Source organism: Ischnura elegans, chromosome 11 (assembly GCF_921293095.1).
Source record: "Ischnura elegans chromosome 11, ioIscEleg1.1, whole genome shotgun sequence".
NCBI classification, from domain to species: Eukaryota; Metazoa; Arthropoda; class Insecta; order Odonata; family Coenagrionidae; genus Ischnura; species Ischnura elegans.
This window is the reverse complement of record NC_060256.1, coordinates 21,381,025-21,403,957: the sequence shown is the minus strand read 5'-3', so window position 1 is coordinate 21,403,957 and position 22,933 is coordinate 21,381,025. Positions and strand designations below refer to the sequence as shown.

The window sequence follows — 22,933 nt, the reverse complement described above, 5'->3', positions numbered from 1 at the left end:
TAATGTTGGCTGAAAAATGCTCGTAAAGTCTAACAGGAGATATCGAACACGTCGCTAAGTGAAAATTCACGATGGAAGGACTTCACCCGAATAAAACTTTCCTTCTTGTCTTCAGGGCTCTTTAATGTTGTAAGAATGCCCCGGAGGTTCGTGGAAAACTAGTCTCAAGCGGCTATGCGATACACTCGCTAACATTCTTTGCCGAGTTAAACGTTAATTTGTGATGATCGCTGGAGGGGGACCTTCACTCCAGCCGGTTTTTCCGCGTTGAGCAATTTCCTCAATCACACACTCTCTCTTTTAACGTCCAGCAAAAAAAGAACAACTTGATGATCAATTTCCCTCGGAAATTTGCACCGAAGAAGTTCATTTGGATTCCCGGCTTAATTGAGGAAAAGCAATTCTTCCTCCTCCTCGTAGGGGAACCTAATGTATGCTTCTCAACGACAACAAATTAAGCGTGGTCGCGTGCTTTAGGGGAATTTCAGGATCTGAGGATAATTCGATGCCTTTAAGAGAGAAATACGAAAGCCTTGATCTAATTCAGACATAAGAGTGTTAAAAAACGACGCAGTGTGAGAGAAATTTTGCCCAAAGGACAGGTATAAAAATTCGCTTTTCCCCCGAACAGTAAAGGACTCTGACAAATGGTAGAAGGGACTCAAAACGCCCATTTGCTTTTTTAATTCTTGTTTTTTTATTTTATTTTAGCAGCGGATGACCAATCACCCCCCACCAGATATTTACATGCAAGGGTGGTACTAACGATTATTCAAGGAAATACCGCAGACTGGCCAGCAACGTATCTTTACTGATTCACCCGCAATAGAGCTTCAGGTTAGACAACTCTGCAGACCTTAGAAAAATCATTTGCCCTGACCAGGATGCGAAACCAAATCTTCCGAATACACGCCAGGTACCTACTCTAGCCTTGGTATAAGGTTAAACACCTAGTTCCCATTCGGGAGATTAAGGCAAATGATTTTTCTCATACCCGCGACTCTGACTGTTGCTAAATATAGAGATGAACCTTCAACCTGGCTTCGCAGTGAGCGAAATCTGAGGTCAGCCTCCCCACTGCCTGAATAGATAAAAATTAACGATGTTTTGATAGGTTAATGTTCGCAAGGTCGCAAGAAAATAACAATAAATCTCAAAGACTGTAATTTATTCTTCGATAAGAGACATATAAAGTAGATTCCGTTTTAATGGGTCCACCGGTTACTTGGGGCAGCCGCTTAATTGGGGCAGATCTAGAAGAACAGAACTCAATAGAGGAGTACCCCAGAGTATTTTCCGCTTAATTGGGACAGCATGCCGCTTTATTGGGCCATAAGTCAGCGACATAGACTCTATACTCGCGACGAAATTAAATTTTTTTTTCAGAATACTATTTTTTTATTTTCCTCCTTTGTTTTACTCTTATTTTTCACAAATTTTCTTATTCTTTCCCTATTTTGAAAGCTCTTGTTGTTATACTATCCGTAATAGGATAGAACTTTTCTTTGATTGGACTTAATAAAAGACAGTCATTTAGCGTGGCCCGAGGCTGTGAAAAATATTTTAAACTAAATCGTTATTATTCTTAAAAATGACAATAAATTAACTAAACTCGCTGATTTATTAATCAAATTAATAGTTAAATAAACTTATGTTGCATTATAAACATTCTTTAATCTTCTTCCTATCACTTCAACGTTTGTTTATGCCCATATACAGGATAGTTCGCCAAATTCGGGGCAGCCGCTTAATTGGGGCAAAGTGCACAAGTCCCGATATGTCCCAATTAACCGGAATCTACTGTACTACTAAACTACAAGCTGACGTAGCTAACAACGAATACACCAACGTATTAATGAGTCAACAACGAGCATCCGAGAAGTAAACTTTTATTTGTATTGCAACTTAATCCCCAGGAAAAAAAAATCTGATCATCAGGAGTTCATATTGAAATGAGAGGCCAAAACCGTGTATTCAAAGTCCATACGCCAACTCCTGCGCCAGGAAACAGTTTTGACTTATATACATAATAATTTAGCGTTTTTTTATTGTACTCATTATATGCATAAATAAAGTAAATGAATAAATATACTTTAGTTGATAACTGCCCCCAATCCTTTCTGCCCTTGCGTACAACATGTTTTCCAGAGAAGATATGGGAGGATAGTTCTATCTTAATCTGTGCCACAGCGGCTGAGAGTTTTATATATTTTCCAAGATTCCCGATATTTCGGCGATGACAGCTGGCTTTGTAAACGTTTATTTTGTCTAGCCCCCACTAGGTCGTATATGATCCACAACTCGGGTATATTTTTTTTCCAGCCACTTGCCTCGTACAGGGCAATTTATGGAAGAAACATGTGGAAGTAATTTTTTTAATATAAACCAGAGACTGGTCCAGCTTCTCGAGCATGAAGAGACCTCGGCCGAAATCAGTTCTTCGTTACGAGCGCCTGTCGTTGCGTCATCCTGAACAGCGGAGGCAAAAAAATCTGGAAAAAACCGATAGGCGCGCACACGCCCATGTTCCAAAGGATGGTTTCTTTTGGTCCTCAGGCTACACGAGTGTCGATTGTTTGAAACATCGAAGAAAGAATATAAAAAACCATCCGTACATATAAACCTCTCTTCAAACTGAAAACAATCATGTGACTCGGTGGGAAACCCGAAAAAAAACTCTGCCCTAAGTTGAATTCGTTCATTCCCTTATACAACTGAGCCCTAACAGCTACCATCGGGAAATTTGAGTGGAAATTGCTATCCTTAAAAAGTATATTCACATCCAAGATGTCGTGAGATCTCGGGACACATTGTAGGACTTAGCCATGACGAGCCCGGATTCGTGAATCAGAAGTAAAGCCTCAATGTTGCCACCTCTCTATGAAGGCAGACTGTGGAAGAACGATTGTACATCAAGACGATCAAGACCTTAGCTAACATGGCAACGCTGGGATAGAAGATCCACCATGGAGACCTAGGAACAAATTTAGTTACATTTGAATAATTACAAATATGTACCAATATATGTTACTTCGATTTTTTTGAGATAAATACATTGCAAAAGGTGAATTTTATACATAAAGAGTTTATTGATATACTGCTGATGAAATACATGGATAACGGCAATCCTTAGTTTTTATATAAAGAAACCTAGAAAATGCAGAACAATAACCAATATAAAGTGACCAAAAACAGTTCACTTGCATCAGATGGATGACGAGCAATTATTTCGAAAATACTGCTTTAAGATTTCAGCCGCGGACGAGCGCTAATTTTCAAAACTACTTAAAGGTATTACAGCGGCATCCCACCAACTATTGAGAAAGTGGATAAGTAATTGTACGAAATCTGTTCTCTTAAATTTCAATAATAAACGCAAAGCTCAAAAATTTTCACAAACTACAGCAGTCCTTATCGTTATCGCATTCTATACTCTAAAAGAATATGCACAATTTTTTTTCAAAGACTGCATTTTAAAGGATCTACTAGGAATATAGGAAAATACGTGGTATAAGAAAAAATATAATTTCTCCAACATCCACCCTCCTCCATATTTCACGCCGAGTAATTTTTAAAAGGTCAGCAGGTGAGGAAAGATTTAGTCAATCACATCAGAGGATACACTACGTTCTCCCAGGAGTCGTTTAGAATATTAATTAAACGGCATTTTTAAATAATTCCCCCTGAGGCTGACTTGAATCTTAATTCGTTAGTGGAAGAGTACCGCATAAAAAAACAAAGAGAAATATTGGCAGTCATGGCGTGTCGTAACTCCTCCGTGGAGTTGGAAGTTGTGAGTTTATACGATGCGAAAAAAAAGAAACATTTTATTTTTTTGTTGCTTTTAGTTCCCGCCGCGGGAGGCGTGGTTGTCGCTGGAGTGGGGGGTAGCAGTCCAGCACCCTTTTTCCGAGATCTCCCGTCATGCATCATCCCGAGCGATCGCAGATAACTTGCCGGGTGGGAAGCGAAATTTGCGGCCGCATTTAGCGAAACACGAGTGCCTCTTGCGGCGGAAGGGGAAATTAAATTAATCGGCTCCTCCTTGCAGCGGCGATGTGGGTGGGTAGTTTTGGGCCGGGGATTTCTGGAAACGGAAGCAGGCCACAAGACCATTAATTGGTCAGACGGAGGCGACTATCATATCCACGGTTTTTATTGCTCGAATAATACCGCTTGTCTCAGAGCGACAGCATTATATCGTAGTTGTTATTATTATTATTTTAGGCGCATCTTAGAATAAAGGTTCGCAGTAGGGTAGATTTCCGTGTTCATTCCACGTCGTCATTTTGTTTGCGAACTTTCACCTACTGAGCTATAGGCGTCCACAGGCCAGGCTGAAGTCACTTGCATCAGAAACTTACGAAAGAAACTTAGAATAAAAGTATTTCAGCACAACCCAGAATGAAATCCAGTCACTGCGGTGGTCTGAGGAATTATCTTGCACAGAAAGTCTTTGCTAAAATTTGTTTTGGGATCACTGAATGACATTTTATATTTAAGTCACTTCAGCCTGACCTGAGGACGCCAACAACACAACAGACAAAAAGTCGCCATCAAAATGACAACGCGGACGGAACCCGGAAATCTACCCATCAGGGAACCAGTCCCAATATGATTTATATTCTTTGTGATCTAATGCATCCTGCGAGGTATACTCGCAGGGTGGTTTGCTATTTAGTAGGGATGGTCGGATCGGATACCTCGGATCCAAATATCCGCGGATATTGCCCTTCATCGGATACATCGGATCCAAAGTCGCGGAAGACATCGGATCTGGATTCGAAATTTTGAATAATAGCTTCAGTGAATGCAACGCCCCATAAGGGTGGAAAGATTTCCGATTCTATCTTCGAATGCGCCGTCGCATGCGATTCTTGTCCTACTCATGAACCGCTTTGTTTGAAAGCTCTCGCAGATGTTACGTAGGAGAATTTCAGCCGTGGAAAATAAAAATAGCCAAATACGACTGGCACATAGTGTGACTCTTCCCAAGAGATTGAACAACCATCGGGGGAATCTAAGCGTCAGGAATTTGAAAATGCATTTGGATCCGAAAATATCCTATCCGAAATCCGGCTCCTAAAATCAAGGATCCGATCCGAATCCAGATCCGAAAAAAATCCTGGGTCCGTCCATCCCTACTATTTAGTACTTTTTGGATTCTGCTTGGTGTATTGTTTTTAGCTGCGTCATTCTGGCGTTCGGAGTAATCTTTTCATGCCAGTGATGAAAATCCTCCAGTTATGCAGTCAATGATTTCTTATTAGGATGTACATTTTTTACTAATATTATTTGAAAATGTTTCAAGTGGCCACGCGGTAACATGGAAATTCATTATAACATGAAATCAAAATACATCTTTTCCAATATAAATATGATTGGCATTGTAACCCTGTTCGGCTGGCAAGTTGTCATAAAGAGTTTGTGAAGAATGTTACAATTGTATGATTTGACTCTGATGCTTCGGCGGATCATTTCTTTTACTCATACATATAAATAAGTAGCCTTGAGGAAATATTTACCTGGGCTGTTAATCAGAACATCGGTATAAATAGCAGAGCAGATTGCAACACAGGACACTTAGTTCCAGTGAGGAACGACGATACAGTGGAACCATGATAAACATAGCCGATGACTTCATAGGCACTTACAATCTGAAATGAGAAAAAAACATACCGTGAATAGATTGCCGAGACTACGATGGAAAACAGAAAGCAATCAGTGCATTGAAATTTCAAAATATTTAGTATACTGTCTAAATTTCTATAAGTTTAACGAGAATTTTCAAATTAAAATAATATGAAGATAAATCTAACGAGTAGATTACCTCATTGTCCTTTACTTTTAGGCAATTTGTGATTTCCCCTTTCGCTAAATATATGATTTTGGAAACTATCATATCATAGACGAATCTAGGCATAACCTACGAAGTGTTAATAATGGGGAGAGTATACATACTACACATCTAGCATTCATAGATTTCAAGTTAAGATAAAAAAGTTCTTGGCTGGTATTTTTCGCATCGCTTGCATTATTTAGTACTTATTTTCGAATCCGTCTTGCTAGGAGCCAATTTAGTGCGTTTGATATAAATGAAAAATGGTGTTCAGTGGTTCCATTCAGCAGTAAAAGTTTCCTCTTGAAATCACATAATCATGTGGGACTTCCATCGGCATAAGACTGGGCAATAGGTTGGAAGCTATACTGAGAATGGCCTATCTCTCTTTAACCAAAGAAAAACTCCATTTTTCACAAAATACTGGATAGAAATTGTGTACTTAAATCATTTCCGTGCATAATTGCTACAATAGCTAATGCATACTATGTGCTTTAGAAATAATAAATATAATTATACCTTTTCCACATATAAGCCTTAGACAATACAATCCATAAGGCCTTTAAGTAGATATATTCTATTTTCTTTTTTAATGCAATATTTCAGGTAACAAAACACTTAAACATGACTCTTCAACTAAAACAGCAATTGCTAATTGTAAACTGATCGCGCAATATCTATGAATGCAGTATTTATAATCGTAGATTCCTCCTTGACTCAAGCATCCAGTTTCGGATCTTAATAATTATTATCAAATCATTCTACCCGTCAAAGTAGGTTGAAATGGAGTGTTTTATACATAAACAATTGCCTATTTCCCCTCCCTACTTGAACTTGCTTCTTCATTTCACGATAAGGCCTACTCCCTTTCATTCTATCTAAAATTCCGATTCTTTTCCTTCCTATCCCTCCTTTACCCAACATTCTACCCTCTAACGCTGTTTTCATCATCTCCTTCCCGCTCAGTACTCGCTTCATCCATACCTTCTGTGTCCTCCGTATCTCATCTAGAAGCTGCCTCTCCTCACCCACCATATCCAGAACTTTTTTGTTTCTCCTCCTCTCCGTCCACTTTACCTTCTCTATTCTTCTCCACACCCACATCTCGTAGGCCTCTAGTTCAAAGCGTCCACGTTCACGAACTTAAAAGCGCTACACTCTAGCTCCAACTCTTTACAAGCCTTTTCCGTAACTCTAACAAAACGAAACTCTAACAAGCTCCTTCGAGTTCATGATACTCTATTTACTAACACAAATGCCTTCTTGTCTATACTGGCATACCATAATAAAGGGGAAAAGTCAATATAGTTGCCATGGGTTTCGCAAATCTGATTCCAAGCAGCCAACTCCAAAAACCAAACGTCATATCACAAGAATCTACAAGAGCACCTTTCATCGCTGGGCTTAAAAATGATTCCTTCATTTCTAAACACGTTCTAAAAATGGGGATGGGAACCTTCATGATTCTAAAAAATCTAAGCCAATGTGACATTGTAAATTGTATTCAGTTTTCAAGAGGAAACCCCGAAAAGGACGATAATGGCATAAATTTGTCGAGCCTTTCGCAGAGGATGGTGCTTGGGTTTGAGGAGGCAATTCCAGTCGAAAAAAGTTTTTGGCCCCACCCTAATGGAATAAAAAAACATGAGCTGCTCTTCCTCGTTCCCATTGTGTCAGTCTTATTATACAACAGCGGACGTGAAAAAAATATATACATTCAGCGAGAATAATGGACGCCCGGGGCGGTCTGTCACATATTTATAACTGCTCCTTAACTTTTTCGGTTAGGAAGGCTTTTCACATTTTTTTCTCGTTGTTCTAACCTTGTTGGGCACAATACATTCATCGAATGGCAAAGTTGTTACGCGCTATTCTACGTAAACGAACCCAAAGTTCTAGCTCAGAATTGCGAAAGTTACCAAAAATAATTTTCTGATCAAAGTTAAAGCTAATCTTACAAAAAAGTAACTGGTTAAAATTCAAAGTTATTTTTTACCGCGTAGTAAAAGCTATCTCCAGACGTTAGTGTTGTCCATAAACGCCGGGAGATAAGCCTGTAGTACTCGGTAAGACGCGAGAAATTATATGTCATCAGCCATGAACCGCGATAGCCTCAACGAATATATATTAAAGATAAGTCAAAGATATATTAAAGTTGAAGTCAAAGGTGAAAAGTAAAGCTAAAGTTAAATTTCTAAAAAAATAACAAATTAAAGTTAAAATAATCGCTTATTTCCCTCTTTTAATATTGCTGACTGATGGATCAAAAAAACGTTACGCGGGAGATTGAAAACGAGACGTGATGAATCAATATGATCCCGTGCAACGGACGTCAGGAATTGGGTTTTCACTACGACTCCTTCCGCCTTTCTCCTCTCTTCAAAACAGGCATCAGGCAACCGCACAGAAAGCGAACGACCAAAATGTCTAAACATATTGAGGGGGCCCCATTTCGTCCAGTTTGGGCTTGGTTCATTGTTGACATTCTGGGCGCATTTTAATCAGTTATTAATAATGAAAATTTTTGCAAAAAATTACAAAAACAAAGTTCTTATCGTGAACTAAAAATAGAACAAGTAAATCTTTGTTCGTTCAATTTTTGAATGAATTTTGATGTAAACAAATTTGTTGTTATGACTTCCTATCATTCTCGTCCCTTTAAATGATCGCAGCGCCGCCATTGAATTTTGGTGGTCATCTTTTGAACTAATCTCCATTTTTAACTTTGAATTCTGAATAACTATCGATATACAGTTAAAATCACAACAAAATAGGGTAGTTTCCTTCATCAAAGAAAACGATAGGCATTGATTGCGATTCTTTACCCACCATTAGTGTATTCATAATACACAAATTATTTGGTTATAGAAATACCGGTTTAGACGAATGGCAAGGGTCAAATTTTATCCTCATTTGAAAAAGGCCAGATTGGCGCCCATGCGATTCCAATCCGCGTGACGTCATAGGGACCTAGTTTCTACACGAGAGGATAGGAGTTATACATCGTCTGAGGTTACCAATGCATGCATGAGGCACAGAGCTCAGGGAAACATGTCTTAATAATCACCTATTAAAACTGCCTAAGGTCGGAAAGTTTTCTTCGTTTGATAAGGTATTAGTAATCCTTTTTTAAGCCAAGCGCTACCATTCAGCAAGGTACTCAGCTATCCCCTAGCATCCTGCGTCCTACCAGCGCTCAGAGCCTCGATCAAGGTCACTTCACAAGGAGAGAGGGGGAACCAGAAATGCGTCGCACGGACTTTCCTACTTACGCGTCGCGTTTTTGCGCGCTTGAAAATTTTCACTTTTCATTTGATCGCGAAAAATAGATATCGTCATTTAAAAATCTAAAAGCGCGAAATACGTACTCCAGGAGTAATAATCTTTTGATTTAGGCAATAAGAAAATAATAGGAAACCACCCTATTGTCAGTATATTGCATTATCATCTGGTTCCGAGTTATCCAGCCATTTACAGCTTATTTCTCCGAAAAATTCGGATCGTACGTGTTTCAAGATCAGTAGCAACTTATGTACCGAAGAAATGTGGACCACAATGGATTTCAGAGCATGCAATTTTTTATTTCCCATAAAGCCAAAAGCCATGCATCAAAAACTTTTACATGAGTAAAAAAGAACTGACGTAAGTATACATTTTCCAAAGAACTGTTCTATCATATGTGATTTATTAACAAACTTTTAAGATATATAAGTAACATCAAGTTTATGATAACTTATTCATATTTATGTACATAATAGTCTTTTTTATGTAAGATTTGGTCGATTCACTGCCCTCAAAATGATTTAAAATGAACAACGATTTCTTCGTGAGGAAATACCTGGTTTCCAAAATAACGCCGTTCTTCAACAGCATGGATACAATGAAATCAGCCCACAACACGTGACCTGCGGCGGTCAAATTATTGTAAGCCCACTACGGGCCATTATCATCGAACCAAATGTATGATCACGGGCAGTATCACATATATTCCAATATAAACGATGAATATCAAATATTTAAGATGCCGTTATGGATTCCAGTCAAATTTTATCAGTTACACGCATATTCTTGCAAGCACATCTTCATAACTTCTTTATCCATATTCCGCTTGAAGGTCACCACTATGAATTTGCAGCGGTCAATATTGTAATAAGGTGAATAAGACTTTTTATCTTCAAACTCTGCAAAGGAACAACGTTCCATTCCTCCTACTACAGGGAGTGCAAAGGTGAGCCATTCCAGTACCCTTTAAAGTGAGAATTATGCGTGCCAGCCCGCATTGAAATGAGCCTTTCCAAAAAGATTTCAAATTCCAAAAGGAAATCGAGCTCTCATAGGGGACGCGGGCGAGGAATCCACTTGAAAGGAACGTTTTCTTGCCTTTACGTCAGAGGAAGCAAATACACTTAAGATCCTTCTTATATTTTCCTTGATTAATTCCACGGAACTTTAATTTCTTGACGGAAAAAAGTCATACTTACTCGATGACGTCACCAAGGAAACGAGTGACTAACCAAGAAATAGAAAGTTGAAAGGCACACGAAAAAGTTCAAGTAAATCAGACAACACTCCGTCGAGAGTTTGAAAGAGGGTGGTAAAAAGAAAATACGCAGTACCTGGAGCAGCAGGCAGATAAATAATTATGGGGGGGGGGGCGGTAACGATAACAATTCAGGTAATCTAAACTGGTATCCGTTACATTACCATAAATGTCACTCTTAATTGCAATCCACTCAAATGCTGTCCGTAAGTTATTAAAACTACTGAAACTACAACCGTACTTTCAAACAAAAGGTTTAAAAAGAAGTCGTGAAAGTAAATCAATAACAAAAAAAATTATAAAGTACGAAAAAACACAGTGCAAGTGAAAAAAAGAACTCAAAATACAAATGGAAAAATACAGCCATGGTCCTTGATAATGGCATAGTTGGGCAGTTCAACATTAATATTGACACAGTTCGTCGAAACCTCGGTCTGTTCATTTAAAATCAGTGGATCTTACTAATTATTGTCTGTGTCAGACTATTGGCGAGTTCACTTAGTGGAAATTCATTGTGATTAGATACAATAAGCTGTGGTAATTTACCACGCTATTTTATACGATTTATCAGTTTACACGTCATTACACACGTCACGAGACAGTTCTTGATCATGACGTGTAAACGAGCGGATGTAATAGCGTGGAAAATTACTACAGGTTGTTTGTGTCTTATTTCTTTTGTCTGTGACTTTGTTACTTGCCTCACGTTTTCAAATAATATCGCAATGAAGCCTTGGGTTGGTTACATTCAGCTGTTACACTGAGTAGCGTCTATCGATCGTAATTCCATTGTATTCAGTGGTACGTCACATTCTCAGGGGAAGCTATAGGATTGCGCCGCCGCAAGAATGATGGAATAACAAAGTGGACACACGGTGAAGAATTGATGAAAAACGGCGCGCCGAGGATGATAGTAGGAGTCAAAGGAAGTGGATGAACGGAGCGATTGGACGGAGATACGAGTGGCAGACAGCCCTCGGACAGAGGGGGGCGGGGGGAAATGAAGGCATCGCGTATTCTGCGATATAAAAAAGGAAACTACACGACTCAATGGAGGGGCCCCAAATGGAGTATGATGCTTGCTGTAACCTCAAGGCTGTTAGCTAAGACATGATACTAGTAGAGTAATGTAGACCTTACCGACGATTTTCCGCAAACACTTCAGTTTTCATTTTTGTTATTTAATTAAGACATTACAATGTTTACAAATTTTAATGGATGATAGCTAAGACATGATGCTACTAAAGTAAATTGGATTTACCGGCAATTTTCCGAAAACACTTTAGTTTTCATTTCTGTTAGTTAATTAAGACATTGCAATATTTACTAACTCTCATGACTGATAGCTAAGATATGTTACTAGCAAATTCATATAAATCAAACCTTATCAGCAGTTAACCGTAAATACTTTAGTTTAGTTTTCTAAAATACTTCCTTAAGTTTTCATTTTTGTAAGTTAATTAAGACATTGCATTATTTTACTAACTCTCCTGACAGCCAGCTAAGACATGATGCTACTAAAGTAAATTAGACTTCACCGGCAATTTTCCGCAAACACTTTAGTTTTCATTTCTGTTAGTTAATTAAGACATTGCAATATTTACTAACTCTCATGACTGATAGCTAAGACATGTTACTAGGAAATTTATACAAATCAAACCTTATCAGCAATTATCCGTAAATACTTTAGTTTAAAAAAAAAACAATTTGTGCATTGCGGGTGACTCCGTAGAAGTTATCACCGTGGCTAGTCCCGGTATACTTAAATACTTTAGTTTTCATTATTACTAGAAAATATGACATTACAGTATTTCCAAAGAATTTATTTTCGCACGACGCGTTTTCAAGGGCATCAAGTGCACCGAAGTTCTTCTTCAAATACGTATGTCCTACTGCAAATCGAGAGGGGATAAGGGGAAGGACCTATAGCATGTTCATATTTCTCCATTTCTATTTTGCTTTTTGTTTAGCATTTTTACAGTATTTTTTTCGTATTTTATCATGTTTATTATCTTATTTCTAAATATCTTCGTATTAAACCTTTTGTTTGATTTTAACCTCGCATGGATAGAATAATTTCATAACTAGCCGCAGGAAGACTTCAGCTTACTATGGAAGTGTGGGTATTTGGGTTACAATATTATGTTCTCTGAAGTTTTCCCCTTATCAGTATGCAATTTCCCGGACATTATACTCCCAATTTCTATTTCGCGGTCTGACATGAACCTTGTGAATGAAAGAAGCCATATCGGCTTGGGAAGAACATTACCAGGAATTTAGTCGGGCGGAAGTAGAGAAAATAAACTGATGAAGAAACTTTGAGCTCACGGAGAGCGAATCATTCTGAGGTGAATGACTGGTGCGCTTATAAATACCAGCAGCACGCGTGCATCAAGTCGTGAGTAACACGACGGCGGTTCAAGTACAGTTGCCGGTGGGCTCGCAACCGCAAGACACTGCATCCGCTTTCCAGGGAATTCACTCCTTGAATCACATAACAGCGGAAACATTGACTCAAGATTCTATTCCACTCTCGACGACAGCAGATCGTTGATGAGTCGCCACAACTCCGAACACGTACAAAGTATGTGTGTCGCTAATATTAGGCAAAATGACAATTCGCTTCAGCGCTCGAATATACGTGTCACGCCACTGAAACATAAATCCATTCAAATACTACGTATTGCGAATATCATAAAATAGAGGATTCTCCACTTTGAAACTAGATGTCATTACTCTGCATTCAAATGAGTTTACAAAAGGCTTCAACTGGTGTCGCTGAAGTTCAAAGCGACCCGAATTTCATGGGGAAATAAATTATAACATTAGGGTTGTTAATTGAAAAATACATTCCGGATGTTATCGCGCCGCGTATAAATATTGTGCAAAAGTGCTACAACCTTTCATTTCAATAAGTCGAACTTCCACTATATCACGCCTGAATCGGTTGAACTTATAAAAGAAAACAATTTCAAATCTTTTCAAATTTACACTTCGAAATTTCAAATACTCAATTACATATACTGAGAAAGAATGTATTGTTCTGCACTCATTGCTAGGCAGCGGAAATTAAATAATACGTATGAAAATGCCGCTAACGTGGCAACGTGAAGACGATTTTTTAAACCCTCCGTAGGCTCACTGGAAGTGAACAGTCGAAACATCCTTCAAAGCTTGCATACAAGCTATATTGACTGCATCCAGGATCCGTGGTTACCTAGCATGAATGCATCGCAGCGATCCTCAAGCGTTCCTACAGCCGTGATCTAGCCCAGCAGACTCTTTTTTTCTCTTCCCCTAATTGAAAAGCCGCCCTCAAAGGACGCCGACACGTGACCCTGGGTGCTGTCAAAGTGGCTTACTCGCGTGCTCTGAAGGATGTTTCGCTTGTTCACTTCCAGGTGGCGTGCGAAGCGTGAAAAACTCGACTGCAAAAGTGTGCTGATGCTGGAGGAGAATATTTTGGAGACTACTTCATCTACGAAGTTCTGAGCAAGTCACTACCAGGTTATTTGGTACGGGGTGATCCCACACTAGGCATGCAGCACTCATCCTAGCCTTAATCAGAAACGCGCTCGCTTGCCGGACACATGCCAAGCACACAGGACAACGATTCCAAGTCAGTCCAGAAACTAGGAGAGTGCTATAGAGCGTTCCACATTTAGTTGACAGTACGGGCCTTATGGATAACAGTGTTGCCAAGCTTCCGCTCCGCCGGCAGGCATCCTAACAGCGTATGCAACCACACATAATATGGCGCCAAAACGGTTTAGTTCAAAAAGGAGTTAGGGATCGCACGAAAGACGGCGTAAATTAAGGAATTGTTTAGCGTATATTACAATACCTTTGCGGCAGTATAAAGGGAAAAGTCTTTTGTTATTTCATGTACGTACTTATTCAATGCACAAACTGAATAATGAATAATCTGTAATGTAAAAAATAACAATAAATTGAAGGATAATAAAAATTATAGCCGCTCCTGAATGAGACAAAATTTCTATTCTTTCCATATTATGCAATATTTGTTGGCTCTAGCTAGTATTACATGAAAGGCGAATTTGTATAAGACATCATCAATCTTTAATTTTTCTAAATTTTCCCGTACTTGGTTTATTGTTAATTAAAGATCTCTTTTCAAGCTGACATCTTCAAAGCTAATTTCCTTAATGTTCTCTTTCTTTCACCTTGTAGTAGGCAAGGATTCCAATTTCCTTGAGTAATAAGAGGCATTATCTACCACTATAATTGATCCTTCGGGTAAGTTTGCAAGAAGTGAGTGCTCAAACCATCTCTCGTAACACTCGCCACCCACTTCTTCATGCTCATCCATTGAGTTCTTTTTGTACAGAAACACATGCGATGCTCCTTTTATGAACCCATTTTCCGTTCCTGCGTGTATAATTGCAAATCGTCCTCCTCGGGAAGTGGGGGCCAAGCCCAGTATTTAGTCCAGCAAGGAAAGCTTGACGCGGATTTTCTAATTGTTTGTTTCGCAAACTAATGTTCACTATTTGTCCAACATTAATCCAACTTTCGCCTGTTAATACTCTCGTCCTGTGTTCGCGACGATATTTTTTTAGCTGCCTTAAATAATAATTAATTGTGCCACCAACGAATAATATCATCCCTTTCGATAAGGATGATTCTTTTCCCCCTGCGTTCGTACACGAAGCCTATGTCCAAAAGAAGACGATATAGTGTTGTCCTTTTGTAATCTGGGAGAATACTATCCATATTCACCGGGTTTCAGATGGATTTTAAAGTCGGAGGAATAATTTTCACGAAGGATTCATGTACCTTCCTTCTAATTCCCGATCTCACCAAACCGTCGAAAATCACTGCCCTCGAATTTTTGTAAGGCTGTCTAATTTCTTTAGTTTTTGAAGGAGTTACCAATGGACCACGGGAGCTTTCCTTTCTCACTCTGTAAATAGTGAACTCCTAGCACCCAGTAGCCTTCGAAGCTTCTCGGCAGGCCTCACTAATGCTGAGAGATTTCCTTATGTACGAGAAGACTTTGAGCACCAACTGTCTTTCGTGGCTTATGAGCTTCTCACCTTTTCTCCTCTTCTTTGTATCGGACATATTGATTGGGCGTGTTACAGCAGAGATAAGTGTAAAACACACTTCACAATTCTCAAGTTCAATACACCACACAACACTTGTTCACTCCAAAAAAATGCAATGACAAACTGAACGCCTTCGTAAATTCTTCCCTCGGCCCCTTCGGCCTGGGTCGCTTTTGGGGCAGGTTTTATGGTACCCTATGAAAGGAACTCAGAAAAAACCCAAGCCCCCTTTTGTAAATGCGTGCACTGGATGGGGTAGTGTTTGGTACGGATTATGAGATATTCTTTTTCTTGGTTTCCCCGATGGGACCTAAACACCCTAGGTGAAAGAGTCTTACTTCCAAGCCGCTTGCTTACTTTCGTGTATCAATGTATTCAGATAAAAACACTGCTGTTACGACGTATAAGTAGGTATTCTCTGTTTAGGATATCAAACGAATACATAAATACATTTCATAGTATGCATTGACAAAAAACTCCTTTTCCGCCCGAGAATTTTCCCTCTGCGCGCAAGAAAAAGCAAGAAGCCCGCCCAGCGGCACCGTAATATTTTTTCTTAAGATCAAAACCTTGTAACTCGCTTCAGAATTGATGTAAGTCAATGATTTTTTCACCAAAAATAACCTTGTAGTTTTCTCCACATTTGGTACGCAGCATATAGGGACCTACGACGTAAGAAACGTAAGTTAGTAAGCGACTACTTTTTACCTTGCAAAAATCAAAATTTTCTTGTCCTAAAGTGTGTTACGTCGGCATAACAACATTAAAACTCAATATTTGTACAATTGGTGAAGATCTTCAAGCAGAAAATAGTGTGAAGAATTTTTTGCAAAAAAATTCAATTCAATACAGTCAACGGTCAGGCAGAAATTGCGAGAAGAAGATAAAGTAAAAAAATACACGTTTCTGACGGAAATTTACGGAAATGTTTTTTATAGCTTTTGTTATAATTTTTATCGAAAAACTATTGGCGCCAATGAATGCAGCACCTTTTTCTACATTAGAATAAAATTTTTAATCAGTGCATAACGCAACTTTAATTTTCGTGCTGTTGTTGACAACACCGCGCTCCTGGCCTTATGGAGATTAACATGGGAAACGATTCTCCATAAGAGCCCATACTGTCAACTAAATGTGGAACGCTCTATACGGACAAGAACGAGCTACCATGCAAATAAAACTATTAGTTAGCAATAGAAAACGAAAAGTTGGCGTGGCAAGTGACTCATGCATGAGTTATGATATGCATTACTGTTTACTAGAGTTGCGTAACGATATCTCTCATAAATTTCATGGGCAAATCCGGGCATGGCAGGTATAAGTGATAAGAAAAAAATAGAAAAAATAATAATATCAGGCCTAACTTTTGCACAGTGGTAAACCGAACAAAATAATTAAATGTCATGAAGAATGAGTCAAAAATGTTTCTTCCTTTCAAATTAAATCAACATGAATATTCTCTTTTGGGTCAAATTGACCCAGCCGGACATTCTAGTGTTAATGATTATGACGACTTGAAATGTACAGCCTGCACTCTATACACTCCTTGCCACAAGACTCTCAAGCGAGTCATAACCGCGGAAACTGCATCCGATTCACCGCGGGAGGCACGTCTTACGACAGCGGCGGAAAGAGCGACTCGCAGACCGCAGCGGCGTGCACTTGGCGGCATAGCATACCTTGGCACGTGAGAGGTTTTTCGAGGTGAAGGGGAGGAGGAGACGGAAATGACCGGAGGCAGGGGTCACGTGCCTGCAGAGGAGGCGGGGGGGGGAAGGAGGGGAGGAACAGGGGAAGGGGAGGATACGATGAACAGCTGCGGTCGGAAATATATTTTTTTCAGTAGGCAGCGGAGTGAGTGTAAGATACATATTTCTTCTTCTGCTGTGAATGCCGCGAGTTGAAGGCAGGATAGATAGAGAGACACCGCAGCGGTCATATCCCGAGAGCCGGTTCTAAGGCTACGAAGAATAAGAGGTGAATGTGCTAGACTTGTTCGATGGAAAATTTTTCCCAATCGACTCAGACGGATAAGATTTGTGTGGAATTCGGAGGCACGGCTTCAAACAGCACCTGAGGCAGTCAAGTAAAGGCGCACTCTCGACTCGAGCGCTATCTGGTGAGGTAAAATACAGACGGAGGCAAGAGGAACTGAAAATGTTCAATGTCTACGATGCATAAAAAAATAGATCAGTATTCACTGCAGTGGGTGACGTACAGCGCATTTTTTCCTGCAATGATTAGTTTTTTTACTGCGATTAGTATATCAAACTGCGATTAGTTAATTACTCTACGATTGGTATAATGTTAAAATTGAAAAAAAAATTTCAATCAAAATTAGTTATATCTCAAAAACAATTCACAATGTCTAACCAAACCAAGTGACGTACAGCGCATTTTTTCCTGCAATGATTAGTTTTTTTTACTGCGATTAGTATATCAAACTGCGATTAGTTAATTACTCTACGATTGGTATAATGTTAAAATTGAAAAAAAATTTCAATCAAAACATATCTCAAAAACAATTCACAATGTCTAACCAAACCAAACCCTCAAACTAAGGTTGTTGATTCGAGACCTGGGCATCATCATTAGAGATACGTGAAAATCTCACTTTCATTTTTATTTTATCGCACTTTCAATAACAGTTTATCGCATTTTGTAGCGTCTATTTTTTATTTTCATAATGAGGTAGATGACGATAAAATGAGGTGAAACACAGTTGCATGACAAATTACAGAATATTTAAAATAATTATGCTGTAGAACAATAAATTAAGGAATAAGACATATAGTGGCGGAGGTGTAGCTTGCCCGCGCCCACTTGTAGTTCGCGGCCGCGTAGAGTCCCAGCCAACTAGCAGCTGGCCAGTCAGCTTTAAGCGGTGAGTGTCGGCGGAGCATTTAAACTGCGCTCGGTACAAAATGTACGAATTTTGCCGTCGAAAAGCAAATTTGCGTAAAAATATCATAGGAGTCCAGTCATCGCATCTATGTCGCATTTATTTGCGCACATCGCATCTATATCGCATTTATCGCATTTGCGATTTTCACGCATCTCCAGTCATCATATGTTTTTGGAAAAGGCATTACATACCGAACCTAGGGCCATCATCGATATAACGTTACATTGCATGGTGTTCTGTACATTGACGTGAAACTGAGGACAGATCTATGCATACAAACAAACCGAAAATACAATAGCGCCTTTTTTCCCATACTTGAGAAAATGCGCTAAAATACTTTTCAAGCAAAACATTGCTATCTGTGAGTGATGCAGATTATAATCTATTTCGTTTGCCATTTATCCTTTAAAAAGGGTCTACAATCGAAGATTTGCCTGACTTTTCGATCGCGGAGAACAAGAGGATTCTACGGCAAACGGAGCACTAATTAATAATTAAAATTGACAGTTTATGATATAATGATCGATAACTATGAAACAAAGAATTTGAAATGAACTCTCCATGGCCAAAAATGAAACTAAAAATTCGCTTAATGAAAGCAAGCCATTCACATCAGTTCACAAAAGACTAATCACGTTATAAATTACAATTTATATGCTTTATGGAACCGCAAATAAGTGACAGTCACTAGGTTCCAGGATTGAAATATATCTAGTTCTGTAATTGAAAAAAATTACTAAGGTTCCGTAATTGGTTTGTTTTACCTACGGTATCCCATACGGCGTAATCTGTGCTTAAATTCTACAGGGATTGGACCGGTAGAATTTTACGAAACATATGTACTCAATTATGGAAAACCTACTCTGGCGGGACGCGAACCCGCGACCCTAAGATTAGTAGACGAAAACTTCCCCCGCCGCCACAATGACCGACGTACAAACACATTTTTAAGCTATCACTCGCAATTTACGTCACACAAAATTTTTTTTCTCCGCGATAAACGTCATGTTTTTTTTTGCTGTTTCGAATGTTTGCCATTCGGACGAGGAATATCACGGCGAGCACGGATACCTACTTTTAAACGGGGAAAATTTAATTTGCGCTCGGATACCACGGAGTGTAATCATCTACGGCCATCAACGTTTGTTTGCACAATATATTTGCACGGCAGTCATCTCGTAATAACTGTTTCGCTTCAGCGATCGCCATCAGATAGAGAGAGCGAGAGAACAAAAATCAATTGACGAAGCTATATGCACTTCATCGTGTTGACTTGGCGCAATCGGGTCTGGTCACGCATTGTGCGGTATAGCGGACGATAGGCGAATTGGGACAGCCGACTATGTGGCCCCTTGTAAACACAGATTCGTCCATTGCGGAGGACATACACCAAATGGGAAATCTAGCGAAGGGAGATAACTGAAATTTCTATCATCCGCAACAGCCGGAGGGGCGAGCCTTCCTAAGGGTGGGCGGGGCTAGTGGTGTTATGACAGCGGCCTCTAGTGTTGGGCAATTTTGGCGAATTCAGCCGCGCTTGCGAACGGAATGACATGCGGCAGTAATTGAAAACATAATTAATTCCCCGGGTAAATTGGGAAACACACCTTCCGCAATTGTGCACCGAATTAGGAAAGAAAAGAGTATTATCTAATTTTTCTGAGATTTTTTAAAACTCCATTAAGGCCAATTGATACAAATGATTAGCAATAATTATAATTAGTATTAACTAAAAAATCAACATCAAATATTGAAATATTTTCGTGATATGGACTCCATCTATAATTCTTCCGTAGAATTATAATAGTATTTAGCCACAAATGGGATACTGAATTAGAGTTTAGCCGTTTACTTCTCAATAACATATCCTATCTACATTATATTTCATTTCGAGGTGTCTTCTTCCAAGAGCCGCGGATGGAACTAACAAAACATATTCGTAAAGCCTAAACGAAACAAATGACTACGACACAGCGCGTTCCAAAGTTTCACGCTAATTTCCACTTAATTCAAAATCGAATAAATCCCAATCTAATTTCTCCAGGTCCTCCGTTAATAATTCAATGAACGTAGCCATTGGCGCATTAGTATGTCACGCGCTCCGTACGGATAAATTATGACAAATTATTTCTATAAACCTGCCTTTGCTTTCACTTCTCACCACAAAGCACTTCAGTAGAGATTGGAAAGCCTGAAAAATATATATCAAGTGTTCAGGCTTCACTTGGTAGAACCACACTTCTATTGTGCGAAATATCTCGCTTCAGTGGCGTAACTATGGGGGATGACTAGTGGGGGGATGAAGGGATGTATCCCCCCAAAGCCTCAGAGAAATCAAAAAAATATTTAAAGATATTGTCCGGATTTGATATATAATAACTGCATCTGCTTAAAGCTAATTTTTTGTGCCAAAATGATGTAAAATGCATTTTCAACCATGTTATTTTTCAAACCTTTTCCTGAAATCCCCGTTTTCTGGAGGGGGTAGCCCCCAGTAACCCCTCTATTTCCCCCCCAAGCCCCCACATCCCCCCACAGCTCCCTCTTAACCCTCCAAAACCTATTCCTAGTTACGCCACAGTCTCGCTTAGTGATGTTCCACAAAACTATATTATTCCGATCCTGGGTTTCAGCTACTACACCTCGATAATGACCATCTGGTACTTGAAACCCAAGGTCGGAATAATAAATTTTTGTGGAACATAGCAACGTGAGTAATTTTGCGGTATAGTCTAAAAGTTTCTGCAAGCGCCCGGGCTTTGAACACTGGGTGAATTGTATGAGATGCCAACACTCAAGCCAACATACCAACCAGATCCTCAACCTTCGTTTTATTCCACATAGAGTCACTCTTGGTGAACTTTCTTCGGAAATATTTTATAAGTGTGATGGAGAGACATTAACTGTCAACGGCATATACTATATCTTAGCTCTTTACGGCCTTACAAGCCATTTCCCCATTTCCCACGATGTGCAGAAAGGCACAGTTCAACGATAGTGGGTATCTTTCTCTGATTGATGTCTACAGTTAAGCGACATCATTCTACAAGAAAAAAATATGATTTACTCGATATTACAGATTACCCGTATCAGAATTTCATCCCAACCACTGCTGAACTCTACCGTCAACTTCTATTCTGTCTGATGCGTCGGTTCGTTCTCAACAAATTGAAATGGTATCAAACCACTTGACCCAGTAGAGAATTGGTAAAATATTTTCAGGGGCAACATTTTGGAAGACCATTATGAAATAAATGAAGTACCGAATATGTAGAAGTGGATTGAAACGTAGTTTCTTCTATCATTTATTCATTGTATCTTTTTTGTAAATTCGCTTTGTCGTTTGTCATCTTGTCCGGGTCAAATCTTTCAACTCAATTTTCACCCATTTTTCGATTCCGATCAAGCTGAAATTTTCATGATACCTCAAAACCAGATCACAATGGAATATTCTAATACTTTCATCATGAATTGTATGTCTGAAAACTGTATTTCGATTGTTATTCATAATTTAAACTTAAATAGGTATGGAAATTAGCTCAAAAAATGGCCACCAAAATCCTACGATGGCGCTGCGATCATGTAAAGGAACGAGAATGAATGTTATCACAACACATTTTTTGGCATCAATATTCATTCAAATATTGATTGAACAAAATTTAACTTGAATTCTTTTTTGTTAGCGATAAAAAATATTATTAAAAAATATTTTTATTTTGCATCATTTGAATGATATCACCAATAATGCACACTTGAAATAGCATCGTTCTCCACGATGTAGCCTTGGAATTCCATGGTGAAGCTGTTGATCGGTCACCAAGCAGCAACAGGAAGCAACACGATAGAGGGCAGGGTAACAAGTACCCATGGAAATGCTTGCCTAGTGCTTCCCGAAGGCGGACGTCCCGACGGCCCATCGACTCACCCCGAGGCGACGACTTGTAAATCATTCGGCTCAGCTCTTCCGCAGGGAATCCGCGGTGCGTACAAGAGAAAACCGGTCTTTCGGGTTTCACGCGAAGATGAGAACAGGTTCGCCTGTACACAAGTGGCGGCGGCTTCCCTCCGACGACAGAGCTTATAGCGAGGATCCTACTTCGCCTGTCTCTTGTTACGCGTGCGACGCAGGAAAAAAAAAAGTCGGGAAGGAGGAGAATACGCGAGCAAGGTTTTCCGACTCCATTCAAGGTTCGGCCAAACAAGCACCGTATACGCGTGGGAAATACAACACTGGTGACCGATTCGCCCCGATTCTTCCGAAACACTCGCTCCAAAATAAAAAATAAAAACAAAACAAAAGCGTCACCGCACACCGCAACACAGACCTCGGAAGGAAAATGTGTGTCGCCAGGTTTATACCGCCACACGCATCAAGGACATTTTTATTTTCAGGAAGAAACTTACACAGCCCACACTATAAATTTACAGGAATTACTGGCCGTTGCTTATGTAAGTCCTATTGTTCAGAAAAGTGTCCCAAAAATCGAGTGGCGCCACTTATGCTTGCGGGACCATTTGTGATTTCCTCCACTGCTGTAAGTAAATCAATTCCACTCGATAATCGATTACCAGAATGCCAT

The 22,933-nt window shown here is 39.4% G+C and overlaps 1 protein-coding gene across 5 annotated transcripts in view; it reads right to left on the bottom strand.

Moving 5' to 3' along the window:
* The window catches only part of LOC124168443 (leucine-rich repeat and immunoglobulin-like domain containing-NOGO receptor-interacting protein 4), a 939,647-nt gene that overhangs the window by 250,226 nt on the left and 666,488 nt on the right, over nt 1-22,933 (bottom strand). Inside the window, exon 2 of one of the 5 annotated variants that reach the window (XM_046546686.1) lies at nt 5,526-5,657. The exons of the other annotated variants lie outside the window; for them this stretch is intronic. The gene's annotated coding sequence lies outside the window, so the exon portion shown is untranslated. The remainder of the gene's footprint in view (nt 1-5,525; nt 5,658-22,933) is intronic. 5 annotated transcript variants of the gene reach the window in all.